At 36.9% G+C, this 9,939-nt stretch overlaps 1 long non-coding RNA gene across 1 annotated transcript in view; it reads left to right on the top strand.

The window, feature by feature from the left end:
- LOC128248849 (uncharacterized) overlaps positions 1 to 5,404 on the top strand; it is a 19,986-nt gene extending 14,582 nt beyond the window's left edge. The window contains exon 2 of the long non-coding RNA XR_008264971.1: positions 5,216 to 5,404. This is a non-coding gene — a long non-coding RNA (uncharacterized LOC128248849). The remainder of the gene's footprint in view (positions 1 to 5,215) is intronic.
- The last annotated feature ends 4,535 nt before the right edge of the window (positions 5,405 to 9,939 follow it).

Raw genomic sequence — 9,939 nt, 5'->3', positions numbered from 1 at the left:
AGTCCCTCTGTCGCCAGCAGGGGTAAGAGCTCTCTAAACTTTGCCCAGGCTATTCTTATTCTAGCAGCTACACTTTCAGCGCACCCACCCCCACTACTAACTTGGTCGCCCAGATAGCGGAAGCTATCGACTACCTCTAGTTTTTCACCCTGGAATGAGATAGAAGTTGTTTCTTGTTTGTTTACAGTCTTTATTGCACCTGAACATCTGCCACAAACAAAAACTAACTTGCTAGTTAACCTGCCTTATACGACGGGCTTCTTTCAGTTTCTGTCTACCAAATCCACTCACAAGGCTTTGGTCGGCCCGATGTAAAAATTTTTTTTACATGTACATAGGCAGTTTCTGTGATGCAACTGTTGTGACACTGGCTGCCACTCACAAGACTACTTGTTCAAATCACATTGGATTTATAGATTTCTTGTCTAACCACAATACAAACCCACTGACCTAAAATTTTAAATGATTATATTTCCATACATATTTATACACCTGTAAAGAGAGAGAGAGTAGAGAGACAACCATTAAAAATTTAACTGCAAAAGATCAAAGCAAGCAAATATTTTTAATATCAGCATAAAACCATGTTTAAAATTAATGCTGAGCACATTTTATGTCTAATACCTCCTTGGACACATCTTTATTTATTTAACTGGTTTACATCATGTTACATAGTACTCCACTATATTTATTCAACTAGAATTTTTTGATGTATGACAAGGTATACAAGTTACCTTAATCTCTCTCTTTCCTTCCCTCTTACTCAGGTATATATTGTTTGGTTGGTGTTTGGCAGAATCATTAGAGCATTTAGGCAAATTGCTTTGCAGCATTTGTTCCAAATCTTTTATGTTCTGAGTTCAAATCATTCCAAGGTCAGCCTTAAATTTAATTCTTGCAGTGTCGATAAAATAAAGATTGATTAATCCCATCCCCTAAAAATCACTGGCCCTTATGTCTAAATCAGAAACCATTATTATTCAAAATTCATCCAGACCAACTTTACCTTAAATTCTTTTGAAGTCAATAAAATAAAGTATTAGTCAAGTACTGAAGTCAGAGATATCAACTAATCCATGCTGCTCAAAATTTCTGGCCATGTGCTTAAATCAGTAACTATTATTATTTTTTTGAGGCAGCAAGCTGGCAGAACCATTAGTATATCAGGCAAAATGCTTGGCAGCTTTTCGTCTACCTTTGTGTTCTGAGTTCAAATGCTGCTGAAGTCGACTTTGCATTTCATCCTTTTGGGGTCAATAAATTAAATACCGGTGAAACACTCTATCGATGTAATTGTCTAGTCCCTGCTCAACAAATTTCAGGCTTTGTGCCTTTAGCAGAAAGGATTATAATTATTATTATTACTAAAACGATGAGCTGGCAGAATCATTAGCATGTCGAACAAAATGGTTTCATCTGACTTTGCATTCTGAGTTCAAATGCCGCCAAGGTTGACATTGCCTTTTATCCTTTCAGGGTCGATGAAATAAGTACTAGTTATGCACTGGAGTCAATGCTATCGACTTTCCCCCACCCTCAAAATGGACAATAAAGAAATAAAAAGTAGTGGGAGAGCATCATAGCCATATGTTGAGAGGAATTCTTTGGAGTGTGAATAATTTACCTCTGAAAACATTCTTTTCGGGGTCGATAAAGTAAGTACCAGTCACGTACTGGGGTTGATCTAATTGCCTGGTCCCCTCCCCAAATATTTCGGGCCTTGTGTCTAGAGCAGAAAAGAATGAAATAAAATACCAGCCAAGTACTATGTGAGTGGTATTGACTAATCTCTTCTCTTCGAAATTACAGGCATGGCTGTGTGATAAGAAGCTTGCTTCCCAGCCACATGGTTCCGGGTTCAATCCCACAGCGTGGCACTTTGGGTGAGTGTCTTCTGCTATAGCCTCAAGCCGAACAAAGCCTTGTGAGTGGATTTGGTACACAGAAAATGAAAGAAGCTCATTGTGTATATATATATATATATATATATATATACACGTTTGTGTGCCTGTGTTCGTGCACCCACCATTGCTTGACAACTGATGTTGGTGTGTTTACATTCCCGTAACATAGCGGTTCAACAAAAGAGACTGATAAAATAATTACTAGGCTTACAAAGAATAAGTCCTGGGGTTAATTTGTCCAACTAAAGGCGCTACCCCAGCATGGCCGCAGTCAAATGACTGAAACAAATAAAAGAGTACATGCTTAACCTTTTAGCCTTTAAACCAACCATATCAAGCTTAAATATCCTACTTGTTTTATATTCAAACTGATCAGATCCAGCCTCTCACTCCTACCCTACAATGCCATTTGAAAGATTAAACAATCACATCAATGAAATCTCAAAGCTATGAGATAAGCCATTATTAATTGAAAACAATGTGAATAAATAAGCATTACATGTGACAGTGTAATGCATATGTTAAAGGGTTAAATTCATCATCATTATCGTTTGACCTTCTCCTTCCATGCTGGCACGAATGGGACGGTTTGACAAGAGCCAGTTAAGCAGAAGCTAGCATCAAACTTCTGTAAACTATTTTGGCAGGATTTTTACAACTGGATGCCCTTCTTAACACCGACTCAGCAGAGTGGACTCAGTGCTTTTTAGATGGCACAAGCACAGGTGAGGTCAGTTTTGGTAAGGTTATTATAGCTGGATGCCCTTCCAAATGCCAATCACTTTACAGTGTGGACTGGGTGCTTTTAAGTGGCACCTGCACCTTTCATTGTTGCTTAACTCTAGGTGAGACCTGATCCAACAGACCTATGACTAAAGGTGAGCTATTCTTCAGCCTGTACATCTGTTTTCATTTAAGATGTAAGGAGTGTGTGTGTGATTTGAGGTAAAGTCGTCAGGTTTTTCAGGCAGGTCGAAGTTGGCTCGTCAGACATATGTTGGGTTTGGTTGGTATGTTCCTTTCTCTAAGGTGTGGTTCTTTAAACAGTAAATCAGGAAAAGTAATATAGATATGTTTTGATAGGTAAACCAGTATTTTAGAAATTTCATCTGAAAACGCTGTAAAGCTGTTATACATACATACATGAGCATGTGTGTGTATGTATATAAACATAGATGTATATGTATGTATGTTTATATATATATATATATACACATATACATATATACCTATATATATGTAAGATATATATACATATATATATTCATGTGCATTATATCCATACACAAGCATAGATGTGTGTATATATGTATATACACACATCCATGTGCATATATATATATATATATATATATATATATATATATATATATATATATATATATATATAAACACACACACACACATGCATGTGTATTTTTCCTTTTCCTCTTTCTTCACCCTATCTGTTACGCTTCCTTTACCATTTCTTCTGCTGTTTCTTCTACAATACTTTATCCTTGATGTTGTTGTTTTCCTTGTTCTTGCTGTTATGTTATTCATGTTGTTGTCAGTCTTGTTCTTCTTGTTGATTTAATTTCTATTTCTTCATCATCTTTTTCATCCTCATCATCTTCGCCACCTCCTCTTCCTCCTAAAAATTTGTTTTGATACTTAAGCCAGTGTCTAAGAGAAACTCTTCTGAATGGTATAATGCTGTAACGTATCTTACCCCTTCCTCATTACCTGTTTTATTATTATTATTATTATTATTTTCAATTTGTATTTTACTTATTGCTCTGACTTATCTTTTTGGTGTTGTTATTATTAATAGTGTTTCTTGTTCGTGCTTCCTCCCCACCACCACCATTCATTTTATATTACTTACTTAGTGTTTTTGTTTTTATGTTCTCCATGTACTATTCAACAAAAAGCAATAAAAAGAAAAGCAAGATATTTGTATATTTACAGAGCAACCGATGAGTAACTTCAAGAACACACCTACAAAATCAGTTTTGAATGTTTTCTCTAGGTATTTGTTATCCTTAGGGCAGTGGATTGCAAGAATAAGATAGACTGCCCATGCAAATGTTTTGTAATATCAAGTTACATTCTTTCAAGTTCTGAGATCAAATCTCACCAAAGTTGTCGTTATTCACTTGTAAGTTGGTGAGCTAGCAGAATTGTTAGCACACTGGACGAAATGCTTAGCGGTATTTCATCTGTCTTTATGTTCTGAGTTCAAATTCTGCCGAAGTTGACTTTACCTTTCATGGTCGATAACTTGGATCTTTTCCTTTTGGCCTCGAAAAATAGCAGCCAAATTTCTTTTAAATCACTGCTTACCTTTTTTAAAAAAGAAATGGAAGGACACCAATAATGTAGAAGTAGATAACTGTAATATTAAATAGCAGCTCAACTTCCCGTAAATTAATGTTTTAAAAAGGGAGCGGTCACGTTCAGAGTCGGTAAAGCGGTCAATACAATGGCATTATATAAACCCCTGTAGTGTACTTCTCCTTCTCTCTCTGTTATATATACATAAATACGGACGTAGTAGATAACAGCTAGCATTTAACCCTTTTCCTTCCTTGAACTATGTATGGAATTGTGAAGCACCCAGCAAGTGTTAATCACCTTTTCCTACACCCCCAAGGATGGTGTTATGTAACAACATACCTACACAAATGCTCCGTCTACTTTGTTTCCTCATAACTTTCAGAGAACTGGTTGTTTTTCGACGAAATTTTCTACAAATACCTTTCAATGGTGTAGATTCTGATTAAATCGAAATTTAATGTCAAAAAGTAATAACTTGTTGGACGTGCACACGTGTATCAGTCAGTATGTTGCGTGTCCAACAACTTCATTTTTAAATGGTGATACGATCGTAATCTACACAATCTGAAAGGTATTTGTAGAAAATTTCAGTGAAAAATAACCATTTTTTCGGAAAGATAAGAGGAAACAAGAAGGTCGATAAACACTTGAAAGTATTTTTAACATTACGGGTGCTAAGACATTAGCGAACTGTTTGTCTTTTTCATTGGAAATTAAAAGTGCTTCAGCAGGTATCACATTGTTGTCATACAACTAGCAAAACATGTAACACCACCTGTAATTAGTGAATTAATTAAGGACAAGAGAACAATTTCAACGAAGACACTGAATATTAATGCGAATTGCCCGTTAACTGTATTGTTTTCGATGTCGGACAATTTCGAATTTACTCATTAGATTTCTTTAAAAGTTTCTAATTAAAAAAAAAACGAAGAAATTATTCTTTAGATAAATGAATTTTTCATTAATTATACTTATTAATTTTATTTTAGCAATTTACATGATGAAGGTCGATAAGTTATCAACGATTCCAGAAGAGATCAATGGATATAAGAAATGTGCCGACCCATGGTTTAGATAGTGTTAGTCCTACATAACTGCAGCTGGAAACAGCTACCAAAAATCCTTCAATTTATAATATACAGTCTTAAAGAAAATAAAGATGCTAAAGTATTATCAAACTGTTGTTTCAACGTGAATAATTTCAATTCGTTTGTAGACATCTAGTAAACATGTAACCCCAACTAGTTGACTGGTAGGCATACCGACACAAATGTGCCCCCCTCCCACCGACTTTGTTTCCTCATAACTTCCAGAACAAATGGATATTTTTTTTAATGAAATTTTCTAATACGCTTCAGATGGTGTACATTCCGATTATATCGGAATTTGTGGTGAAAAATCTTTTCCGAGGATGGAATGAGGAATTTCGGAAAATTCACACGCGTCGGCTTTGTTTCCTTATAACTTTCAGAAAAATGGATATTTTTTTAAAATGAAACTTTCTACAAATACCTTTTAAAGAGTATAGATTACGATGGTGAAGGTAAAGAATACGCACACCCCGGTATTTAGGATCAGGGTTAGAATTATGCTGAAAACGGGCGGTGTGCGTATTCTTTACCTCTGCCGATTAAATCAGAATTTAATTTGGGATAAAAAAATCTGGTGGGGTCGCACCCAGACATACTGACACACTTCACATCTATCTTATAAAATGAAACTCTTTACTTGTTTCAGTTATTTGTCTCCGGTCATGCTGGAGCACCGTCTTTAGTCGAACAAATCGACCCCAGGACTTATTCTTTGTAAGCCTAGTACTTATTCTATCGGTCTCATTTGCCGAACCGCCAAGTTACGGACTTGAAATTTCGAGAAAGAAAATTGTGATATGTATCAGTATGTATGTGTCTGAATGTAGCGTTTAAAAATATTGTTTTTCATATTAAAATCTGATATAAATCGTAATTTAGACACTCTGAAATTTCATTAAAAAATACTTGTTTTTATGGAAGATACAAGGAAACAAGGCTGCCTTGTGTGAATCTTCCGTTCCACCCTCGGGAAAAAAAAAATCGTAATCTGCACCATTTAAAGCATATTTGAGAAAATTTCATTGAAAAAAAATCCCATTTTTCTAAAAGTTATGAAGAAATAAAGTCAGAGGGGCGGCACATTTATGTAGGGATGTCAAAAACTTTCAGTAATGACATGTGAAACCTGCAAAGATGAAAGATCATCTTGAAAGGGTTCACTCAAATCGAAAACAACAAAATAAAATGAACAAAGGTTTTGATTCTTTTAGGGTCTTGAAAAGGATTAAAAACCGAGCAAATATAACATGTTTAAAACACCCACCAATGGTGATTATGAAGGAAGGTTGAAGACATCATACGCCATTCTATTTAATATCGCAAAGGAAAATCATAGACCATTAGCGAGGATATTATTATACCAAGCTATTAGAGGTATAAAAAAATGTGAAAAATGCTCTAGAACTGCTTACCTTGAAATGAAAGGACAGTGAGTGGACATATCAATGAAGTGATCGCTGATGTGGAGAAAACTTTGGGGGTCAGTGCTTCAGCATTTCAAGTTTAATAGTCAGATAATGTAGTCCTAGATAGCGCGCACGCACACGCACACACACATACACACACACAAAGAAGGGATTGTTAGGTGGCTGAAACATCTTTGATCACAGATCTACTGTTCATGGCTGGCCTTGCAACAGTATCCCAAAAGTATTTTATCCTGTTCTGTTTTCCTTTTATTTCAGAAACACGTCTTCAATAGTTTTTCCTGTTCTCTTAATACGATGTAAAACGGCTTCTAAGTAAGGAAGGAAACATCCCCCGGAAGCCATTTTCGAGCATTCCTTTCCTCCCTACTTGTTCAATAAGCACCTCTTGAATTGAAGTTTTTACTTTAGAATAAGATTGGATATTAGAGACAATGAATTGGTTGAGTCTTTCGAGAATCTTGCAGTATTTCTGTTTGAGTAACTGAACCTAGAACAGCAAGCCAACTAATCACTTGCCAACTCTAAGGCAACGGGAGCTTCTAAGTGGTCAATCAACCAGCAATAACAATTAAAAATAGCAGTCAAATCTCCTTCAAATCACACCACCGCCATCTTAAAAGATAACACACTAAATAATGTAATCGTGGGTGCTTCCACATGGGAGGGTCACAAATGGAACGTTTTTGAACATTGGTCTGCTGGATCAAAGTTAACCTAGGGCTAAAACAATAATTCGGCACTACTTAAATACAGAGGTCCCGATGCATCTACATAACGATGTTTTTACAGTGCACACTCGTTATGGGGTTAGGATTAGGGTTAGTTTTAGGGTTACGGTTACGTAGATGCATCAGGACCTCTGTATTTAAGTAATACCAATAATTCTAGGTACTTGCATAGAAGTTAGGGAGCATAAGTCTTAACAGCTAAATGTTTGGACCACAGATGCAATCAGTTTCAGTTACATCATTCGAACCATCGACGCCTCACTCTAGGTATTGACCAATTTCACCTAGAACTCCATCGGTTACGACGACGAGGGTTCCAGTCGATCAACGGAATAGCCTGCTCGTGAAATTCACGTGCAAGTGGATGAGCATTCCACAGGCATGTGTGCCCATAATGGAGTTCTAAGGGAGATTCAGCGTGACACAGAGTCTGACAAAGCCGGCCCTTTGAAATACAGACATAACTCATTTTTGCCAGCTGAGTGGACTGAAGGAACGTGAAATAAAGCATCTTGCTCAAGGACACAATGCACCATCAGGAATCGAACTCACGATCTCGCGATCATGAACCGAATGCCCTAACCACTAAGCCACTAAGTGACCCAATGACTGTCTCTGAGTGTTGGAATAGTTTCCATACACAATAATATGGTGAACATTTTTTTTTCTTGAATTAATTCCTTTTTTTCCCTTACGGTGCAATATCGTATATGAGCCAACAAGGAAACCTCTATGTGGTCCATCGATCTGCAAGAAACAGCAGCCAAGTATCGCTCATATTATCCCCCTTCATTATCATCATTGTCCTCATCGTCGTCGTCACCATCATCATCATCTGTTTCCTACAATATGATTTCCCGTTTAGACACAAAGCCTGCAATTTTAAGTTCCTGATAATAAAATAGCTGGGTAACATGTTGTGTCCTTGAGCGAGGCACTTCATTTCACATTGAACCAATCTACTCAGCTGTTACAAGTACCAGCCAACTACTGAAGCAACTGTCTCTCTTTCTCTCCTCTCTCCCTCCCTCTCTCCCCACATATTTTGTGGGGTCAAGTACGAGGGGTTTAAGAGGCTACATAATATATATTATCCACTTATTATTCACATGCCAATGATATCTGGTTGTATATTTTCCTTCAAATGTGCTGCCTTTTGCCAATATTGGGATTCGTTTTTGGCAAAATATAATTGTACTGACTTCCAAAATACTATTATCTACAAGCTAAATGTAATATTGGTATAACGATTCCAAAACATTGTTGATAAAAATGTTAATTCAGAGTTTTGTCTATAAATACAGATTTCTAACAAGGTTAACCGTTTTGAGAGAGGAATAGTAAAGTACAGTCACCACTACTTGTGAGCGAATTCCGTTTGATAACAAGTGTTATGCTTTCATTTGTAGCAGGAATATTTAGCAATCAAACCTGGATCACTATATCCATTGCAAAAACAACAATTCAAGAATACAATCATGATTTGCTAGAATATTACCAACACCATCAAAGAATCTGACCTTTCAAGACCTCATGTGAATCTGGATCTAACAGCATCATCTTTGGTGTACTTTTTCTGAGCAAGACCACCACTATATCTTCAGTGCATTTTAGCCACTACAGACAAATGGTTGATGGTACACATCAAACTGGACACAGAAGATGGCAGTCAGCAGAGAGTAGCACAACCAGCAGCTGGCTAGAATGCTGTCACAATACAAAAAACAATGGATGGATGGTAATAGCAACACAATGATCAGTTAACATTATAACAGCGACTACTATCATACTAAGTCCAGGAACAATAAGCTTCAAACTACCTCAGTTCTTATTGTTTGTAGTAATATTTTTTTTTTATCAAAGATCTCAAACAGATTTCAGTGTTCTCTATTGTAACAAATTAATTGTTTTAGCTGCCTGTGTAGTTACAAGCAGACATAGATATTTTCTTGGCCTTCTCAATGTTTCACTCAATGGTGCATCCAGGATGTGGGAGGTGGGAGGAGAGAGAGAGCTGAGCTAGCATCTGTTTGGTACTAAGAGCTGAGTAGACTGAAGCAATGGAAAATGAAATGCTTTGTTGAAGGACAAAATGCTCTGTTTGATTCAAGAATTGAACCTATGGCCATAAGATCATGAACTGAACCATGTAACTGCTATGACATGCACCTTCAGTTGAGGCGCAGGAGTGGTTGTGTGGTAAGAAGCTTGCTTCCCAACCGCATGGTTCTGAGTTCAGTTCCACTGCATAGCACCTTGGGCAAGTGTCTTCTACTATAGCCTTGGGCTGACCAAAGCCTTGTGAGTGTATTTGGTAGACAGAAACTGAAAGAAGCCCGTCGTATATATATATATGTATGTATATATGTATTTGTGTGTTCATGTTTGTCCCCCCCCCACCACCACCACCATCGCTTGACACTGATGCTGGTGTGTTTACATCTCCGTAACTTAGCAGTTTGGC

The sequence above is a fragment of the Octopus bimaculoides genome, chromosome 10 (assembly GCF_001194135.2).
Source record: "Octopus bimaculoides isolate UCB-OBI-ISO-001 chromosome 10, ASM119413v2, whole genome shotgun sequence".
NCBI lineage: Eukaryota > Metazoa > Mollusca > Cephalopoda > Octopoda > Octopodidae > Octopus > Octopus bimaculoides.
Note: the sequence above shows the minus strand (reverse complement) of the source record. Positions and strands in the feature narration are given on the sequence as shown.